The sequence below is a fragment of the Chelonia mydas genome, chromosome 15, assembly GCF_015237465.2.
Source record: "Chelonia mydas isolate rCheMyd1 chromosome 15, rCheMyd1.pri.v2, whole genome shotgun sequence".
Taxonomy (NCBI): Eukaryota; Metazoa; Chordata; order Testudines; family Cheloniidae; genus Chelonia; species Chelonia mydas.
The window spans coordinates 12701250-12723216 of NC_057856.1; the positions used below are offsets into that span (position 1 = coordinate 12701250).

The 21967-nt window shown below is 47.9% G+C and overlaps 2 protein-coding genes across 3 annotated transcripts in view; one reads left to right on the plus strand and one right to left on the minus strand.

Annotated features, from left to right (window-relative positions):
- The window catches only part of GGT5 (gamma-glutamyltransferase 5), a 57637-nt gene extending 47334 nt beyond the window's left edge, over positions 1-10303 (minus strand). Inside the window, exon 1 of the mRNA XM_037878325.2 lies at positions 9980-10303. The gene's annotated coding sequence lies outside the window, so the exon portion shown is untranslated. The remainder of the gene's footprint in view (positions 1-9979) is intronic.
- Positions 10304-12483: 2180 nt separating this feature from the next.
- The window catches only part of SMPD4 (sphingomyelin phosphodiesterase 4), an 81713-nt gene continuing 72229 nt past the window's right edge, over positions 12484-21967 (plus strand). The window contains exon 1 of one of the 2 annotated variants that reach the window (XM_037878318.2): positions 12484-12621. The gene's annotated coding sequence lies outside the window, so the exon portion shown is untranslated. The remainder of the gene's footprint in view (positions 12622-21967) is intronic. The other variant, XM_037878319.2, reaches the window with a different exon arrangement.

The following is a 21967-nucleotide window of genomic DNA, read 5'->3' on the forward strand; positions in this document are numbered from 1 at the left end:
TACATAAACCGCAAGGGGTACTTTGCAATAGTGCTGCAAGCTCTGGTGGATCACAAGGGACATTCCACCACATCAAAGTGGGATGGCCGGGAAAGGTACATGACGCTCGCATCTTCAGGAACTCTGGTCTGTTTCAAAAGCTGCAGGAAGGGACTTTATTCCCAGACCAGAAAATAACTGTTGGGGACGTTGAAATGCCTATAGTTATCCTTGGGGACCCAGCCTACCCCTTAATGCCATGGCTCATGAAGCCGTACACAGGCAGCCTGGACAGTAGTCAGGAGCTGTTCAACTACAGGCTGAGCAAGTGCAGAATGGTGGTAGAATGTGCATTTGGACATTTAAAGGCGCGCTGGCGCGTTTACTGACTCGCTTAGACCTCAGCAAAACCAATATTCCCACTGTTATTACTGCTTGCTGTGTGCTCCACAATATCTGTGAGAGTAAGGGGGAGACGTTTATGTCGGGGTGGGAGGTTGAGGCAAATCGCCTCGCTGCTGGTTATGTGCAGCCAGACACCAGGGCGGTTAGAAGAGCACAGGAGGGCGCGGTGCGCATCAGAGAAGCTTTGAAAACCAGTTTCTTGACTGGCCAGGCTACGGTGTGAAAGTTCTCTTTGTTTCTCCTTGATGAAACCCCCCGCCCCTTGGTTCACTCTACTTCCCTGCAAGCTAACCACCCTCCCCTCCTCCCTTTAATCATTGCTTGCAGAGGCAATAAAGCCATTGTTGCTTCACATTCATGCATTCTTTATTCATTCATCACACAAATAGGGGGATGACTACCAAGGTAGCCCAGGACGGGTGGTGGAGGAGGGAAGGAAAATGCCACATAGCACTTTAAAAGTTTACAACTTTAAAATTTATTGAATGACAGCCTTCTGTTTTTTGGGCAATCCTCTGTGGTGGAGGGGCTGGTTGGCCGGTGGCCCCCCCACCGCGTTCTTGGGCGTCTGGGTGTGGAGGCTATGGAACTTGGGGAGGAGGGCGGTTGGTTACACAGGGGCTGTAGTGGCAGTCTGTGCTCCAGCTGTCTTTGCTGCAGCTCAACCATACACTGGAGCATACTGGTTTGGTCCTCCAGAGCCTCAGCATTGAATCCTGCCTCCTCTCATCACGCTGCCGCAACATTTGAGCTTCAGCCCTGTCTTCAGCCTGCCACTTAATCTCTTCAGCCTGCCACTTACTCTCTTCAGCCCGCCACCTCTCCTCCCGGTCATTTTGTGCTTTCCTGCGCTCTGACATTATTTGCCTCCATGCATTCGTCTGTGCTCTGTCAGTGTGGGAGGACAGCATGAGCTCAGAGAACATTTAATCACGAGTGCGGTTTTTTTTTTTTTTCTTTCTAATCTTCACTTCTAATCTGGGAAGGAGAAGATCCTGTGATCATTGAAACACATGCAGCTGGTGGAGAAAAAAAAAGGGACAGCGGTATTTAAAAAGACACATTTTATAAAACAGTGGCTACACTCTTTCAGGGTAAACCTTGCTGTTAACATTACATACATAGCACATGTGCTTTCGTTAGGTCGCATTTTGCCTCCCCCCACCGCATGGCTACCCCCTCAACCCTCCCCCCTCCCCGTGGCTAACAGCGGGGAACATTTCTGTTCAGCCACAGGCAAACAGCCCAGCAGGAACGGGCTCCTCTGAGTGTCCCCTGAAGAAAAGCACCCTATTTCAACCAGGTGACCATGAATGATATCTCACTCTCCTGAGGATAACACAGAGAGATAAAGAACGGATGTTGTTTGAACGCCAACAAACATACACTGCAATGCTTTGTTGTACAATGATTCCCGAGTACGTGTTACTGGCCTGGAGTGGTAAAGTGTCCTACCATGAAGGACGCAATAAGGCTGCCCTCCCCAGAAACCTTTTGCAAAGGCTTTGGGAGTACATCCAGGAGAGCCGCGAATGCCAGGGCAAAGTAATCCTTTCACATGCTTGCTTTTAAACCATGTATAGTATTTTAAAAGGTACACTCACCGGAGGTCCCTTCTTCACCTGCTGGGTCCAGGAAGCAGCCTTGGGTGGGTTCGGGGGGTATTGGCTCCAGGTCCAGGGTGAGAAACAGTTCCTGGCTGTCGGGAAAACCGGTTTCTCCGCTTGCTTGCTGTGAGCTGTCTACAACCTCATCATCATCATCATCTTTTTCGTCCCCAAAACCTGCTTCCGTGTTGCCTCCATCTCCATTGAAGGAGTCAAACAACACGGCTGGGGTAGTGGTGGCTGAACACCCTAAAATGGCATGCAGCTCATCATAGAAGCTGCATGTTTGGGGCTCTGACCCGGAGCTGCCGTTCGCCTCTCTGGTTTTCTGGTAGGTTTGCCTCAGCTCCTTAAGTTTCACGCGGCACTGCTTCGGGTCCCTGTTATGGCCTCTGTCCTTCATGCCCTGGGAGATTTTGACAAAGATTTTGGCATTTCGAAAACTGGAACGGAGTTCTGATAGCATGGATTCCTCTCCCCATACAGCGATCAGATCCCGTACCTCCCGTTCAGTCCATGCTGGAGCTCTTTTGCGATTCTGGGACTCCATCATGGTCACCTCCACTGATGAGCTCTGCATGGTCACCTGCAGCTTGCCAAGCTGGCCAAACAGGAAATGAGATTCAAAAGTTCGCGGTTCTTTTCCTGTCTACCTGGCCAGTGCATCTGAGTTGAGAGTGCTGTCCAGAGCGGTCACAATGGAGCACTCTGGGATAGCTCCCGGAGGCCAATACCGTCGAATTGTGTCCACAATACCCCAAATTCGAGCCGGCAAGGCCATTTAAGCGCTAATCCACTTGTCAGGGGTGGAGTAAGGAAATCGATTTTAAGAGCCCTTTAAGTCGAAATAAAGGGCTTCATCGTGTGGACGGGTGCAGGTTTACATCGATTTAACGCTGCTAAATTCGACCTAAAGTCCTAGTGTAGACCAGGGCTTAGTTATACAGATCCTGTAGCATACACATCTTTCATTCAGTAAAGGGAATGAACAGAACCTTAAGGGCCTGACGTTGCAGGATGCTGAGTACCTGGCGGGGTGCTGAGTACCCTGCACTCTCATTAACTACAGTGGAGTTCTGAACAGGAGTAAAGGTCTCCATGTGAAGATTCTTTTGCCACATCAGGACCTGGGTTAATGGTGGTCTATGAATGGAATAAAGAACAGTGAGGACCTGCACTTTCCTCCATAACCCTACCTAACTTTCCATGGACATACAGAGGCACCGCTGCGGTAGCAGTTGCAAATAACAAGCCTCTAAAACGTCTTAAAAAATTGCAAGATAGTGATACAGTTTGCAAGGAAAATTACAAGGCCTCAGTCCATCCCTATCAAGAACAAATCCACAGGATGGGGGAGACAGGAGGGAAATATCCAAAAGCAGATCCCCTCACATTTGTCTTGTCAAGTAGTTGTTGCTACGCAGAAAAGGTCTGCCCCAAATCTTGCCATTCACAGGGTATATTAAGGAGGCCCATACCCTTGTACAGTGGCTCTGGTCCCCAGTGGCCCCCTTTCCACTCAGAAGGGGGGAGGATCCAACTGAGGAGGGTCCTCTCCATATGCTGATCTAGGGGGAACAACATATGGCTAAGATTTTAAACATCAACGTTTTAATTGTACAACCTACCAAAATGTATCAGGCACTTGAACATTTTGCAAATGAGCCTGTACAGGCCTGGAGTTAATATGCCGCAGGGCCTCACTTGTAGCAGAGGTGTGAAAAGAGGAATACAGGTTAGCAAAAGGAGATAAACGTGAAGTGGAAAAAACGGTGGATCTTCACTGTATATTTGCACTATTCGCATGGGCTCAGAAGGATAATACAATACCTGTGAAGGGAAGGGCTATGGAATATGGTTTCTCTGTAAGTATGGGCAAAGATCTTCATAGGCTGGAAATAAAATGTAACAAAACAATCTCCTGTTATAATACTTCACATTCATGTGGCTCCTTTCAGGTAAGAATTGCAAAGTGCGTTACCTTCATTACTTAAGCCTCACAGTGCCCCTATCCAAGACTGCAGCAGAGCCAATATTAAAATCCACAAGTCATGACTCCCAACCTCCTGACATAATCCCTATGCAAATTCCCCTATTAACTAATATCTTCTCCTGTTAGAGACTTGAACCCAGCAACCTAGGGACTCATTGTCTGATCAGATGCTAAATCTTGACGTATGGAAACTTGTTTCATAGTATAACAGCCTCAAGGCCCTCAGTTCAATCCCCATCACTGCACTGCTTGTCTGACCTCCAGTGCACTGTCTACACTGGCGCTTTACAGCGCTGAAACTTGCTGCACCCAGGTGTGTTTTTTCACACCCCGAGCGAGAAAGTTGCAACGATGTAAAGTGCCAGTGCAGATAAGCGCTAAGTGGCTTGGCAGTGTGTACACCTCGGGAGTTACAGAGCAGAAAGCTGCTTTACTGCGCAGAAACTTGCCACTGCAGACAGGGCCTAACTGTAGCCTCTCAGGGCACATCTTCACTGGCTGGTTGCTATGCCCCTCGTGGAGGTGGTTTTTTTAGAGCACAGTATCTCCATGAGACTTTCTACACTATACAAGCCACATTGAAGCGCTGGAGCTGGATCACACACTCGCAAAATAAACTTTCAGGATTACCAAACTCTACCCAGGTAAGATTGGTGTCACTGAAGATACAATTCGGATTCAATTCAGTGAGGTCAGGACTCATGTGACAGAACTGCCATGAATACATCATCATTCTCCATGGGAAACATGAGTTAGGTAAGACCATCCTGCAAGTCTAAGCCTAATTCATTAAGAAACTGATTACAGGTAATATCTCACCCTCAGAGATGTTCCAATAAACTTCTTTCACAGACTAGACTCCTTCCAAGTCTGGGCCCAATCCTTTCCCCTGGTACAGTCCTTGTTAGTTCCAGCAGACATCTTAGGTGGAAACTAGGGGTTTTCTCATGGCTGGCTCCTTTTTGTTCTGTTCCACCCCCTTTTATAGCTTTGGCACAAAGCAGGAATCTTTTGTCTCACTGTGTCCCCACCTCCCCTTCTAAATAGAAACGTACCAGATTTAAGATGGATTCCAGTATCATGTGACATGGTCACATGTCCTGTGAGACCTCATTCTTCATTACCCAGGGGCTGGCCCACACATACACAGGAAGGCTTGCAGGTAAATAAACCCATTCACAACCAATTGTCCTAGTCAATGGGAGCCATCAAGATTCTAAACCACCATTAATGGCCCACACTTTGCATAGTTACAATAGGACCTCAGAGTTATACTTCATATTTCTAGCGTCAGATACAAGGATCGCGCACCCCCACGGTGCCGCCGAAAAAAGGAGAGGGGAAGATTTACCGTAGGCGTGCTGCCAAAAAAAGAAGGAGGGAAGACCTGCCGCAGCATGCCGGACGGGAAGACCTGCTGCAGGCATGCAGAGCTACTGCTGAAGAAAGAAAATAGTGGAGTGCCATCCATCGGCGCTCCTCCCGCTGTGCACCCCCTGGGATCCTCTGGCACACCCCACTTTGGAGACCACTGCAGTAGATTATTAGCTTTGTAATTATACCTTACAAGACACCTTTTTAGGGTGACCAGACAGCAAGCGTGAAAAATCAGGACGGGGGTGGGGGTAATAGGACCCTATGTAAGAAAAAACCCCAAATATTGGGACTGTCCTTATAAAATCGGGACATCTGGTCATCCTAGACCTTTTGCATAAAGCATATTCCAGTTACATGCAGCGTGGGGCCATATGGATCAAGGATGCTCGGGAGTGCAGTGCTTGTAATGCTAGGAGGTGATTGTGATTGGTGCAGACGATGCAATATGAAGGTTTAACAGAATTGTCTGTTGCTTTCAATTAATATAATAAAGATTGCTTTCAAACCAACACCATTCTTTTATTAAAAAACAACAACCGGAGGAGAGAGTCAAACAAAAAAACCCATCAGCAGTGAGGGGGATGGGAAGGTCCCAGGAGGAGGAGGGGTCCCGGCGCTGGTGCACTGTCTACACTGGTGCTTTACAGCGCTGAAACTTGCTGCGCTCAGGGGGTGTGTGTTTTTTCACAACCCTGAGCAAGAAAGTTGCAGCGCTGTAAAGTGCCAGTGTAGACAAGCCCTCAGTCCATTTGAAATCTCAGGAATTCACCTTGTATAATTAACTTCCTTTGCTCCACTTGCAAACACCTTTGACACTGTGGATAGTTTTTTAAAGGGATAACAAAGAGGAGGGTGGGATGCTCTGTGCTTTTATCAGATAGTTTGTATCTGATCAAAGCACAGAGCACCCCACCCTCCTCTTTGTGATGCCAGCTCCTCTGCTCTGCATGGCAACATTCCAGGGAGCATTTGAAAACAGTGATTAGAATCAGAGACAAAAGGCAGCTGAGCTTTCCAGAGGTATGCAAGGGATTTTAGATTTTCAAGTGTTGCATTTCCCCCAGGCCTACTCTTTTGCAGTCCCAAATCTTAAATAGGGAGTGGACATTGGGGAAGGGGGGGGGGGGGGGCGGGAGAGGCTGACAAAGAGTATCACTGAACAGACAGCCAAGTACAGCTATTCAGAACATAAAGTTAGTTTCAATGGGCCTTTGTCCAATAACCCCCCCCCCACTCTACTGTCTTTAAATAAAGCAACTTAAATAGATAACAGTCCTGAAATGACAAGACCACACATGTCAAACTTCAGCAATGCAAATTCTCATTACTTTATATGACAATCTCTCTCTTTCCCTCTTCTTTGGCTTTACACTGTCTAAACTGCATTGTAACAGCTGTAAGGTCAGGCTTGTCTCTTGTTTGTATTTGTCGGCAGAGAACCACGCATATCTACAATGCTGTTACTATAATAAACAATTACAGTGATAGTCTTGGACAAATGAGACAGCTCTAAATCAAGTTTACTCTGGTTGAAAAATTCCGGGAAAGGTCCCAATCATCATGAAATGAGAAACTAAATTGGATATATTCTTACATTGTTCTTTTCCCCTTCCAGGGAAAACGTATTTCTAACCATGGGACTCCAGTTGTTTCTAATATAATTTACATGAGTTCAAGAGGCATGTAAGGACACTTGCAACAGTGACTAACTGCGGTCTCTACAATTGTGCTCATAGTTTCGGGGGGGGGGGCAATTTTGGGGGGTACTTTCTTTTCACCTAGGTCTTTGAGGGTGCATTTTCTTGCATTTAATTTTTGGATATGCAAAAACATAGCTGTGTGCATATAAACTTCCTTTGCATACATGTGGGCTGTACTGAATTTTGTGTACGAAGGTATGAGGTTTTGTATACATTAAAAATGAGGTGTGAAAAATGAGTTCCCAGAAATTTTTTAAATTGTGATGAAGAATTTTCTGCTCATGTCTCACTTTCTTGTATTGATTCTTAGCCTGTGTGATAAAACGCATGTTCACCAAATATAGACCCTGATACAGGAAAAGAGTTAAGCATGTTCTTAATTTTAAGCACATGCTTAGGTGCTACTGAAGTCAATGGGTCTATTGACCACATGTAAAGTGTTTTCCCAAATCGAGGTCTTAATGCTGACATCCCTCCCACCTTTAAAGGGAAAGAGATTAGGTTCAGGGAAGCAAGTGATACTGTTCTAGCTGAAGGTAAGAAACCTGGCTCGGCTCCATCTGAGAAAACGCTGTTCCTGTACGGTCTTTCAGCATGTAAAAAGAAAGGGAGATGAAACCCATCATAATTTTCTGTTGCTCAGCTTGGTTTACCTCTTTGAGGGATATGAGTAGGAGATAAGTGGAGGTATATGTATGCCTGGTCACAGAACATACAGGGCCCTACACTACTTCTTGTCATTGTCATCAGAAAAAGGAAACTACAGAAACTGTACTTTAAGAGACCTAGGCTCCTGTGTGTAAAATACACTCCTGTGCAGGCAGACAGCATGCAGCTGATGCACTACTCACTTACATCCTCAAACCAAAGGTTTTGAGTGGTGTACCAGCCTTGTGAAACAACATGGCTGTGTGGTTAGATGTTCGGCTGTGTGCGTGTATTCTCCCTGTGTGCTGCCCAAACTCTGCGCAGACAGCCGGCACAGCAGACCTCAAGCGAACAGCCCTATGACCACAAGATCCATTAAGGTACAAAGGCACCAGGCCAGGTTTATTGTCGACAAAGCATAGTAACAGCACCTGGCAGACTCTACGAGGATACTAAGACATGTATGCCCGTGACAATGGACACAGCTCAGTGAACGGCAGTACTTTCCATTCCCCCCTCGGCTGGACAAAGATACTCCCTCTGAGATACATCTTTATACCCTGATACAAAAAAGTTACGTACTGCCTCTGACATAGTTAGTCATTGCCCCCCGACGTGGCTAGTTATTACCCATCGCCTTGTACATGTTGGTTTGATCAAAACATTTTTATTACATACTGTTATCCTGACCTTATCTTTCAGGAGGAGTCATTGTGTTCCTGTTATCCTTGGGGAACCTTGGGGTACTACTTGATATCGGGATGTGTACTCTTCCGGGAGTGCTCTGTGCTTAGCACTCCTTAGGAATGTGCGTTTCTGCAACATCAGCCCTGTTCTTGCCGGACTCTGTGAGCTTGCAAGCAGGCAGAGCCTGAGGTTTGCTTGCAGCCTGACTTTTGCTAACTGTGCTTTATGTCGGCAAAGCTTTGCCCACTCCTTTAGCTGAGGCCTCATCCCAGGCCTCTGATACAAGGGCTTATCTCTCAGTCTCTCCTCCTACGGCAGGCTGCTTTCCAGTTCGGGACTATGTAGCCAACTGATCTACATTTTATTATTTTTACTCCCTAGAGGCCCAAATATATTCCAGCCGAGTTGTGCTAGGCACCATACAACCATACAGACCATTACATATTTCATGGTTAAAAATAAAAAGGAGACCAAGAGTAAAAGAATGAGGAAATGAAGTAGGGCATTAACTTGGAAGCATCAAAACACAGTTGTTCTGGAACTTCTCCTGGGGTTGACTCCACGCTAATTTATGGCCAGGGTCTGTAGGAGGAGTCCCAACAAAAAGCTGTGATGAGACAGCCAAACTGTTGATCCTTTGTTCTCATTTGGATGAAATTCTCTCTTTTGCAGAGGATCAGTGTAAACCCTCAAAATAAGGCTTAAATGGGATTTAGCAGTGCATAGGCCTTGAGCTGCCCCACTGCACAGGGATGAGGTTCATTAATTTATTTTAAATTATTATATTTGTTGAAGATAACCAGGCGGTTTCCAGAACAGCACCAACACTTTACCTCTAATCTCAACAGTGCAGCCATACTCCAGATTAGATTAGTGGAACCTTGTAATTTCACCGTTAACTCTTTAATTGGATTTTGGAACGAATCCAGCAGGACATGTTTTCTTAAAGACAAAAACTCATTAGAACAATTATGGCAATGACCGCAAATTATGAAGCCATAGAACAAAGAAGGGGCTTGTCTCCCACCCAGAAGTACCTACAGTGAACTTTATCTGAACTTTGCATTGGCTAAATTAGGTTCAAGAAGTACAGTAGTGAACAAAACTATTGTACTTGGACTTTCAGTAAACCTCTGACAAGGTCCCTCACCAAAGGCTGTTAAGCAAAGTAGGCAGTCATGGGATAAGAGGGAAGGTCCTCTCTGATCAATAACTGGTTAAAAGAGAGGAAACAAAGGGTAGGTATAAATGGTCAGTTTTCAGAATGGAGAGAGGTAAATAGGGGTGTCCCCCAGGGGTCTGTACTGGGACCAGTGCTGTTCAGCGTATTCATAAACGATCTGGAAAAAGGCGTAAACAGTGCGGTGGCAAAATTTGCAGATGATACAAAACTACTCAAGATAGTTAAGTCCAAAGCTGACTGCAAAGAGTTACAAAAGGGATCTCACAAAACTGGGTGACTGAGCAACAAAATGGCTGATGAAATTCAATGCTGATAAATGCAAAGTAAAGCACATTGGAAAACATCCCAACTATACATATAAAATGATGGGGTTCTAAATTAGTTCATCAAGGAGACTTACTTTAGGCTTCCGGATCCCAGCCATCATCTCTCCTGGACAGAGAGACATGTTTCACTCCCTCCTGGCCAGGAATTTTAAGGCTGCATAGCTCTCTGATTTACACTGATAATCCCAAAAAGAAAAGGAGTACTTGTGGCACCTTAGAGACTAACCAATTTATTTGAGCATAAGCTTTCGTGAGCTACAGCTCACTTCATCGGATGCATAGAATCCCAGCAACCCAGATTGCCTAGAAAGGCCAGCACCTGCATTTTGCCTTTTTGCAAGGGCTATGACCAGTGTATTGCCTGCAGTTATAAGTTATTACACAGCTCTTTCTAAGCAAGCACAATTTGTTCTGAAAGTAAAAACATTACAGAGAGAAAATTAAAACAATAAAAGAACCTGCACGCATGCTAAAAAGCTTAGCAGAGATCATTGCCAACTCCAATTTAGGGCTCTGGTAGGTGTCAGTCCTTCAAAACCTACAACTGGGTTTTCCTCATAGTTACAAGTTCCTACCAGTCTTTAGATCAGGAACCAGAAAGAAGGCGGGGTAGATCAGCTGTTTCTTTATGCAACTCAGGCCTTAGAACTTGGTTCTGTAACAGTTAATCAGCAGGCAATCACCCCCTCCTCAGGGCGTAGCTTCAAAAAGGCCAGTTTTTTTCATAACCAGAGTTGGGGAATTTGTATTAACTCCACCCTTGTCCCCCGGAAAGCCATTCTACAATAAGAGAACTTACTGTATGCCCTACAGGAGTTCATCAGCCCCTCTCCCTGCACAGAGGCCTTTGACCCCTCTGTTTCCCAGCAGTATTTCCTTATTTGTCAAACAGGCACTGAGAAATGACTGACTCAAATTCTGTTCTATTATCAACATCAAAGCATGTATCACAATATGTCCAAAGAACAATACAGTGGAAAACTGTATAGGAAATTACTTGTAACCACACTCAGTGCAATGATGATCACAAAAAATTAAGCTCTGGAATCTTTCTGGCCATGATTTCAGATGTTGTATTAATGTTCAGTTATTTACTCCTGAGGGCATTCTGCGCCAAAAAAAATATAAAAATTCTGTGCATAATACTTTAAAGTTATGCAAAATTCTGCAAATTTTATTTGTCCAATAAACGTGGAGGCTCCAGCATGGCATTGGGCAGCACAGGCCACTGGCTGAAAAGAGGTGGGAGATCACCCTGCAGCTTCCCCCAGGACACGGACTCAACGGTGAGGCTGCACCCAACCCTGACACAGTGCAAGGACCAGGCCTGCTCCAGAAACACCCCAGGGCCCTGCCCCTCCATGCCAGGTGCACCAGGTGTGGGCAGGCAGGCTCAGCAAGGCAGGATCCAAGTGTGGAGGGGCTTAGTATGGGAGGAATCCAGGTGTGGGTTGAGAAGGTTCTGTGTGGGGCAATCTGGGTGCGGGTGGCTCAGTGGGGGATCCAGGTGTGGGGGGGATCTAGATGCACAGGGGCTTATTGGGAGGTTCTGGGTTCAACAGTAATGGGACTCTACAGGGGGGTCCAAGTGAAGGTGGTTGGGGCTCAGTGGTGGGGTTCAGATGCTAGGGGAGTGGAGCTGAGTGAGGTGGGGATCCAGGTGCAACTGGGTGGGGCTCAGTACCATGGAGATCCAGGTGTGTGCAGCTCATTGGGGTGGTCCAGATGCAGGGGGAATGGGGCTCATTGGGGGGGTTCTGGGTGCAGGGGATGGGTGATATTTGGTGGGAGAGTCTGGGTTTGAGGGGTCTGTCTGCACGGGGGTTGGGCGGATGGGGGGACCAGCTCCCTGTACAGTGATCCCTCCCCCTGCAGCTGAGGAGCAATGGGTGCAGGAAGCGCAGGAGGGGTGGGGTGGAGTTTGCAGAGCTTCCTACAGCTGGGGAGGAATCTGGGGGTGGGTCTAACACGGTCCTGGATGCTGTGCAGGGGAAGAAGAAGTCCTGTCCTCCCCAGCCCAGCCAGGCCTAGCAGCTGAGCCTGGCGCAGGGTAGGAGCCACCAGGCGGGTCTTCCCCACAGTGATTTACCTCTCTGCCGGCTGCCCTGCGCACCTGAAACATACTGCTGGGGAGGGTCGCGTGACCGCTCTTGTGGCTTCCCTTTGCTTCCCTGTCAGAAAATCATTTTTCTGCAGGGAAACAAAGAAATCTGCAGGACACATAAATTCTCCACATGTACAGTGGGGCAGAATTCCCCCAAAAGTATCATTTACATGTTTTTCCCAATCAGACTGCTTTATTCATTATTAGTATCTGTAAAGTGCTGAAACTGTGTTCAGCCCAGTACAAGGCACAGAAATAAAGACTGACCCTGCCCCAAACTGCTTAACAATGGGAAGACAGCTTTATAATTTAGCAATCTTCCAGGGATTTATGTGTGGCTTCAGTAATGGATAGACCTTATGTTGACTTCCAGCAGAGGAATGGTGTCATGGGATATATGTACCTCATGCTGCTGATTGACAGTTGACAGTCTCTTGAAAGCTGGGAGGATAAGAAGACTGGGAAGCAGAAGGGTAAGATGGCTAATAGAGTGAGCAGGCTGGAGAAAGGAGCTCCTGCCAGCACACGACTAAACAGCCACAGCAGAGTCAATAGCCCAGGAGGGGACTGACTGATTGACAGGCTGGAGAGCCTGCCGAGATCCAGAGGAAGGTAGAAGGGAGCTCAAGGCACTGTCAGAGTCGAAGAACCCTGATCCTGCTTATCTAGTTCGAGGGCCCCTGAACTGGAACCCAGTGGAGTGGGCGGCCCTGGGTTACCTCCCAATCCCCTGATATACTTGGGAGTGAAGAAAGGGTTTTCAGACTCCTCGGCACCAGGAATAGACTTGGTTTGTGTCTTTTCCAGGCCCAGGAGTTAGCCAGATGTTCACTCAGAAAGCAACAGGGCCAGCGTTCCCTCTAATTTTTCCCACATCCGTGAGGAATGAATTTTGTTATGTGCACCAATATGGAGATGATGTGTGACACATCACCTTCATATTGGTGCACATAAGAAAATTCATGTGGTGGGGGTGGGGCCGAGGGGTTCGAAGTGTGGGAGGGGGCTCAGGGCTGGGGCAGAGGGTTCGGGTGCGGGGGGGGGGCGGAGAATGAGGGCTCTGGGATGGGGTCAGGGATGAGGAGCTCAGAGGTGGGCAGCGGGTTGGTGTGTGCGGCGGGGTGAGGGCTCCAGCTGAGGGTGTGGGCTCTAGGGTGGGGCTGGGGATGAGGGGTTTGGGTGCAGGAGGGTGCTCCGGTGGGGAGAGAGGACTCTACCCAGCTCTCTCTCCCCGCAGCAGCACCTGGGCCGGGGGGAGAGGTGCCTCTCCTTGCAGCAACAGCTTCGGGGCTGGGGCTGCGGGATAGGTGCTCTTCCCCCAGCTGCGACAGGTCCGGGCTGGGGCTGGGTTTGGGCTGCCCCTCTCCCGATCCCAACTCAGCCCCAGACCTGCTGCGGCAGGTTGTGCGTCGGGCTAGGTTGGGGCGGCGAGAGGGGCTCCTCTCCACCGGCCACGGCAGGTCCGGGGCTGGGGAGGGGCCAGAAGAAGGGCGCCCCTCCCACGAAAGGTCCTGGCTGGGCAGGTTCCCTGAATGCCTGTGTGGCGCTAAATAGGGTGCTGCACGGCCATGTGGCCACGCAGCTTACAGGGAACTTAGAACAGGGCCTGCCCATATGGATTAAAGGGGCACTCACAGGAGCAAGAGGCGGTTTCAGGACGTAGAGCCTTCAGGAAACCCCTCTCTTTCTGTCACACTTGGACAGCCAGGCTGAAAAACTTGTGCTATGGGCTTTGTGAAGTTTAACTCACTGTGCTGTTCAGGACTGATAATGATTTGCACGCAGGGACCAGCTGTATCTGCAAAGATTACACCCATTCGGTGTAGTTCTAAAAACTCCCTAATGAGAGTTACTAGAATATAGAAGCAAAAGAGACATTTCTCCTTACAGTCCATCTGATGACAAGCTCAGCCTCACTCTGGATAATGGAGCAAGGAGGGAATTTTTGAGATATTCCCCCAAAAGAGGATTTTCAAATGAGTAAATTCTTCCAGGAATTCACAGGTAAACATGCTGCTGACTCACAGTGAGCTCAGTCCCAAAGTGCTTAGTCAGACTACCCTTCTAGTGAAGACAATGAGTCAGGATTAAGGCATGGGTCCAGCATGTGTTTCAAAATCTATTGTAGGGAAGATTTCATTGGGCATGAGCAACAGGTTCCGGGGAGAGGAGAAGGAGACTTCAGAGATGCAAAGCCTACCCTTCCCTGCAGCTCATGCTGGGGCTTTGCAGCCTGGGCCTACACGTGTAGGTCTGTACTGCAGCTGGGAGCGTGCTTCCCAGCTGATGTGGACATACGTGCTAGCTTCACTGGAACCAGTGCGCTCAAAATAGCACTGTGGATGTTCTAGAAGCATGGACTAGCGACCCTCGCGCAGACCCAGCGGGTCAAGTGGTCTTGTGCTTGGATGGCTAGTCTGTGCCACTGCCCGTGTACAACATCCATGCTGCTATTTTTAGTATGCTAGCTTAGGTGGAGCTAGCACGTGTCCAAATACCCAGGCTGGAGGCAAGCTCCCAGGTGCAGGGTTGACATACCCTAAGACTTTTCCTACTGGCGTGGTTCATTCTGAGAAGGGGAAACTGGCAAAATCTACAATAGCAAAATGGAACCAGAAGACCATTCCATTCAGGATTCCCAGCCCATTTCCCGATTGATACACTGGAGAGCCAAGTGACATCCATCCACCCCTCTGGTTGAGGTGCACACAACTAGAGGGTCTGTTCTCTTTTAAGAAAACAGTGTTACGGGTGTGAGGCAAGGTGGTTGGATCAATGGTTCTGGTTTTAGCCCATCTCTGCTTACAACTTCTTTGTTCACGGTACACCCGGATTCTCCACCCATGAGCTGCAGCTCAAACACAAACCAAGCAATCAGCACTACTGAGTTTAGAATAAAGCCATGCTGTGCAAACTGCCTTCCTTCCAAATATGAACTTCCACCTCTTCTCTCCCATCACTTCCTCCTTCCTCAATTCTCCCCCCTTACTTGTTAGGATGATCCTCTCTTTAAATGCTGGGCCAGATCCTTGAATGATGTAAATCAACAAGCTCCACTGAAAAAATCCACACAACCACCCAAATAGAGTGCAAACAGAATCTCCTCTGCTAGGGAAGAAAGATTAATTAAGTCTGCTAGGGACTTCACCATACAGGCCTAATTTGCCTGGAAATTATGATAGCTAGCTATCACCATTTAACTAGCTAACTAGATCCTGTGTTTCTCAGAATTCCGGTAAACAGCTATCTGCACATCTCAGTACAAATAAGAGCAGAATAAGCTAATAATGGAAAGCTTGCTTCTTTCTTTCCAGCTATCAGGGAGTAATCACATTGCTGTGTATTGGCCTACCATGAGGGCCCTGGCAGAAAGCATGAAATAGCCTCAGTTTTATGCAAGAATACAAGAAAACATTGCTTCCTTGACCAGATGGTCAAGGAAAATTAGGTCGGTTTTGGGTTTTGTTTTCTTGGCTTTTTTTCTTTCACTTGTGTTTTACTTTGAAAATCCCCACTGGTGCAGGATCTTCAAGAGAGTGGTTTATGCTTTCAATTTCTTGCACAATCTGCCTTTGGAATTTTGCCTTAACTACATGGTTACCCACTTTCCCACAACAGCTCACTACTTAAAAAAGTACGTCCTCTCTCAGCTATTTCATAGACTTTGCTTTAAAGAGAAACTGATCTTGTGCCAGCATGCTCTCCTAGTCTGAATATGGGACAGGGGATAGGAACTCCTGAGTTAAATCTCAGCCCTGCTACTCACTCACTATATGGCCTTGACCAAGTCACTGACTTTTGCTCTGCCTCAGTTTCCCCGTCTGTAAAATGGGAGTAGCAATAGTTGCCTGCCTTGAAGGAGTGTTGTGGGGAATCAATCAGTTAATGTCTAAGGATAGGTCTACATTGGCAGAGTTACAGCACCGGAAATTACAGCACCGCTCAGAGAGCGCTGAAGTGAAACTGCTGTTGTGTGTTCACACTGTCAGCTGCCTGAGCAATAGTGTGTTCACACTTGTGGCACTTGCAGCGGTATTCAGAGAGGTGCACTCTGGGCAGCTATCCCACAGAGCATCTCTTCCTCTTCTGCTGCTACGAGTTGCGGGAAGGTGGAGGGGGTTGCGAGGCATCCTGGGCCCTGTCCCAATGCCCTGTGATGCATTGCTTCGCATCCCAGCAATCCCTGTGCTTCCATCAGCATTTGGCGCTATCTTTCAACAGTTTGTGTATTGTGCGCTCTGCCTCTTCGGGCTGCAGGAACGGATCCTGAATGGTTGACCAGTATGCTGCTCGCTCTAACACGTCACGAGTGGCAGTGGAGTTATTCCTTAAACTACAAAGGCAAGAGGAGTGCGACATTGATCTCACCATGCGTACTAGCTATGACACGAGACTGCCTTTGGCATTCATGGAGACACTGACCACAGTGGAGCACCGCTTTTGGGCTCAAGAAACAAACACTGAGCGGTGGCATCACATCTTTACGCACGTCTGGGATGACGAGCAGTGGCTGCAGAACTTTCAGATGAGGAAAGCCACGTTCACGGGCCTGGGTGATGAGCTCGCCCCAGCCCTGCAGTGCAAGGACACGAGAAAGAGAGCTGCCCTGCCATTGGAGAAGCGTGTGGTGATTGCACTGTGGAAGCTGGCTACTTCAGACTGCTACCGATCGGTCACTAACCAGTTCGGAGTGGGAAAGTCGACATTTTCCACAGGCTATCTTCATTATGGAAGATATCTCACTGCTGAGGGTGAACAGGGAATCAAGGGAGGGTCTTCTCCAAGACTGCGGCTTCCACCCTGGGCCCTACGTGGCTTGCCTGTGTGCAGCAATGGTCTCCCCTCCCCCAGTGACGGCAGAGTGGTGCGGGGAAGTTACCGTTAATGGGGCAAGAAACAAAGCAGCTCTGCCAAAGAACCTGTGGCATCAGATTGCCCAGCACCTCGATGCGAGTTTCCTGGAGATCTCTGAAGGAGATTCCCATGAAGTGAGGGAGTCAATCAACACCTGTTCCGCCGCTCAGACGAGGCATGTGGTGGTACATGCATCATCCAGACACAAGCCTGCATTCTGCAACCCTCCTGCTCCCAACAACTCGCTTCAGCGATTCCCAAAATCAAATCCGCTTACCAGAGGCCTCCTCTCCTGTTTGCGCTTCGCCAACATCTGACAGCTGTGACTGGCTAGCCTCCTCCAGGGTAGAGAAGAGATCCTGGCTGCATGCATCTCTGACCTACAAGTAGTCCTCTGCCTCTGGGTCACCTTCCCGATCCTCGTCTAAGATTTCCTCCTCCTGGCTCGGTCCACTCTTGACTGGCACGCGAGACACCAAAGTATCCACAGGGGCCTTCGCAGTGGAGGTGAGGTCACGGTCAAGTATCGCATCCAGCTCTTTGTAGAACCAGCAGCTCATGGGCGCAGCACTGGAGTGGCAGTTTGCCTCCCGCGCCTTGTGGTAGGCATTCTGCAGCTCCTTCACTTTGACCCTGCACTGCAGTGTATCCCAGTCGTGGCCCCTTTCTGTCATGCATCGTGAAATCTGTTCATAGGTATCATAATTCCTACATCTGGAGCGCAGCTGGGACTGGCAGCCTCCTCTCCCCAAATGCTGATGAGGTCTAGCAGCTCAGCATTGCTCCATGCAGGGGATCACCTGGTGCGTGGAGCAGGCACCTGGCCAGCTGGAAAGATGCGCTGAGATCACTGCATGCATCACTGAGCAAACAGGAAGAGGACTTTCAAAATTCCCAAGGAATTCATGGGGAGGGGCTCACGGTTGGTCACCTGCGGGCAGGGCAGTAAAGTTCAAACCGATGACCAAAAAGGCAAAAACAGGCATTATGGGATGACCTTCTGGGGTCCCTTCCAACCCTGATATTCTATGACCTCCCGGAGGCCAATCGCAGTGCTGTAATCGACCAGGGTGTCTACACTGGCACCGCAGTGCTGTACCCCCGGCGCAGAAAGCTGCATACTTCTCGTTGGGGTGGTTTTTTTACAGTGCTACAACTAAGCAGTTTCTGCGCACTCAGTGGCTTGGCAATGTGTACACCTCGGGAGTTAAAATGCAGAAAGCTGCTTTACTGCGCAGAAACTTGCCAGTGTAGACAAGGCCTAAGAAGTGCTAGATGCGTGGTGAGCATTTTTCTGAGAGTGGTCCAGGGTGAGATTTTGTGTGTTAATGAAGAATTATTCTTGCCCTGTTTTCTATACTGTAAGTTCTGTTTAAAGATTGAGGAATGTGCCTGCTTTCCCCACTATTCCCTGGGATGGCAGCTGCTGAATTTCTCTGCAATGCTGTGGTGAAGCTCATAATGTACCAGTCACTTTCAATTTAAAGGAGAAGAAAATGCAGATGTGTCAGCGTTAGCAGCAAACTCAGTGGCTGCCACAAGTTTCAAATGTGAATAAACTGAATGCCCAGATCTCGCATTTGGATACTCAGATAAGTACTTAGGCAGGTGAACTGTGCTAACGGAATACGGAACTGCATGATTGCAAGATGATTATTAAAATACACATACCCAACGACACTCAAGCTCGAACAATGTGCTCAGCATTATGTTAGAGACATAAAGGAGAAAGATTCTAATTACAGAGAGGATAAGGAAAAAGGAAATATTTTTGATAATCTTAAACAACACAGTTCACTTACTGCCATTTCCCATAGATCTGAATTGTGTCATGCCAACTTGATAGGAAAACACAATACTGAGCAGGAGTACTTGTGGCACCTTAGAGACTAACCAATTTATTTGAGCATAAGGTTTCGTGAGCTACAGCTCACTTCATCGGATGCATCACGAAAGCTTATGCTCAAATAAATTGGTTAGTCTCTAAGGTGCCACTAGTACTCGTTTTCTTTTTGCGAATACAGACTAACACGGCTGCTACTCAAACAATACTGAGCATTGCTTCTGGTGGGCCATACCCACAGAACCCAATATTGGCCTTTCTTCAAGCTATTTCAGAGCAGTTCTACCAGAAACAGGAGCTATATTTTATCCTTCAGTTTACTAACCAATCATTCACCACAACATGCCTTGGCTGGATTAGAACCAAGTAGGCAGCAAAATGCTCTAGAGCCAACTCCCTGAGCCTTTCAGCCAGCCAAGGGGAAAGTCTGAAACCTGAATCCCTCCCTACTACTGGGAAAATAGCAGAACAGTTCCATTAGCTCAGCCAGTACAGAAGAGATCAATCACACATGAGTGGGACCGCCATATCCCAAAAGCAACGTAGTGTACATATAGGTCAATTCATCACAGTGGGAGACTGGCCACTTGGGTTATTTGTACGAAGCTGGCATGATCAACTCACAGATCTATATAGATTTTTGAAGGAGAGGAAACAGCAAGTTCTATACTTCTGTTCTCCTTCACTCTTCAAAGTCAGATCCCTTGGGAGGATGGGCGGGGAGGAACTATGTCAGTGCCTTTTCCACCTCGGCACCCCATAAGGCTAAATATTACACTGGCTTGCTCCTTAAGTCATCACGTTCGTTGTCAAGGAATAGGACATCCAGGCCTACTTTTCTTCCAGTACCAGCGTAAATCAGGAGTAACTCACCTGAAGTCACTGGAAGCACACTGTCGTACCACTGGTGCAAAAGTGAGATGAGAATCAGGCTTTGGGTCTGAGGCTCAGGAAAAATGAAATCAAAGGAAAGTCAATGTAGCCCTCCTCCTCATTGTATGTGCCACTCAAAGCTGCTAAACTAACACGATAGCATGGTCATCTTCAAGATTCAAGCAGAAGCAGCTATTTAACTGCCCCAGGGTATCAGCTTGGGACAGTTGTGCAGTGGTCACACCTGCGTCTATCCCAGTTGGGGCTCCCAAGTAGAGCCCTGTGTGGGACTATTTTTTTAATCCCGCTCCCAGAATATCCACTCCCACCTGGTCCACGCGCTTTCACCCCTGCTCCCCATGCCCACGCCTACCCCTCCCCCCCACGGAGGCCTGGGAGCGCTCCCGTCCCCCTTCAGAGGCTTGGGGCCAGCCCGCCCCCTGCCCGTGGGGGGGCTGCGTAGGACACCAAAATGTCTAGGGACAGCCCTGTAAACAACGCATGGAAATAATTAAAAATTTTACCTCACAGCTGATCTACACTGCTTCAACTGGAGGATATTGGTCTTTTTTTCTCTTGATCCTCTTTCAGTCTCCTCTACATAATAGATCCAACTATGGCAATATTTATTGTTCTTCTGAAGATGTTTCCAATTTTCATTCCAGAATGCTGAGAAAAGCTTTCTGTTTTTTTAAAAGGACATGACACTGGATTGTTTTAAATATTTTTTTTTTTTTTTTTTTTAGGTATTGTTTAAAATCATAAAACAGCAAAATGACAATAAGAGCTTGTCTACATGAACATTTGTTTGCAGAAGCCTGCCCCTTGTCTGGGTGAACTCTGCTGATGTACATTAACTGTTCGTTAGGGTGGTTTGATCAAGTCCTCTTTGATTAGATGGCGGTGGCCAACCTGTGGCTCTGGGGCCACATGCGGCTCTTCAGCAGTTAAGATGCGGCTCTTTAGGCACCAACTCCGGGGCTAGAGCTCCAGGCGCCAACTTTCCAATGTACCGGGGGGTGCTCACTGCTCAACCCCTGGCTCTGCAACAGGCCCTGCCCCCACTCCATTCCTTCCTGCCCCCTCCCCTGAGCCTGCCTGCCCTCGCTCCTCCCCCTCTGCCCCAAAGCCTCCTGCACGCATGAAACAGCTGATCGAGAGGTGCGGGGAGGGAGGGGGAGGTGCTGATTGGTGGGGCTGCTGGTAGGCAGGAGGCGCTTGGAGCAGGGTGTGCGGGGGAGTTGATCAGGGGCTGCTGACATATTACTGTGGCTCTTTGGCAATGTACATTGGTAAATTCTGGCTCCTTCTCAGCTCAGGTTGGCCACCCCTGGATTAAACCAAAGTGCTCTAACGAACTGTTGACATGTCTCAGCAGGATCCACACTGACAGAGGTGGAAAGAAAAGGAGTACTTGTGGCATCTTAGAGACTAACCAATTTATTTGAGCATAAGCTTTCGTGAGCTACAGCTCACTTCATCGGATGCATACTGTGGAAAGTGTAGAAGATCTTTTATACACACAAAGCATGAAAAAATACCTCCCCCCACCCCACTCTCCTGCTGGTAATAGCTTATCTAAAGTGACCGCTCTCCTTACAATGTGTATGATAATCAAGGTGGGCCATTTCCAGCACAAATCCAGGGTTTAACAAGAACGTCTGGGGGGGTGTAGGAAAAAACAAGGAGAAATAGGTTACCTTGCATAATGACTTAGCCACTCCCAGTGTCTATTCAAGCCTAAGTTAACTGTATCCAATTTGCAAATGAATTCCAATTCAACAGTTTCTCCCTGGAGTCTGGATTTGAAGTTTTTTTGTTGTAATATTGCAACTTTCACGTCTGTAATCGCGTGACCAGAGAGATTGAAGTGTTCTCCGACTGGTTTATGAATGTTATAATTCTTGACATCTGATTTGTGTCCATTTATTCTTTTACGTAGAGACTGTCCAGTTTGACCAATGTACATGGCAGAGGGGCATTGCTGGCACATGATGGCATATATCACATTGGTGGATGTGCAGGTGAACGAGCCTCTGATACTGTGGCTGATGTTATTAGGCCCAGTGATGATGTCCCCTGAATAGATATGTGGGCACAGTTGGCAACGGGCTTTGTTGCAAGGGTAGGTTCCTGGGTTAGTGGTTCTGTTGTGTGGTATGTGGTTGCTGGTGAGTATTTGCTTCAGGTTGGGGGCTGTCTGTAAGCAAGGACTGGCCTGTCTCCCAAGATTTGTGAGAGTGTTGGGTCATCCTTCAGGATAGGTTGTAGATCCTTAATAATGCGTTGGAGGGGTTTCAGTTGGGGGCTGAAGGTGACGGCTAGTGGCGTTCTGTTATTTTCTTTGTTGGGCCTGTCCTGTAGTAGGTGACTTCTGGGAACTCTTCT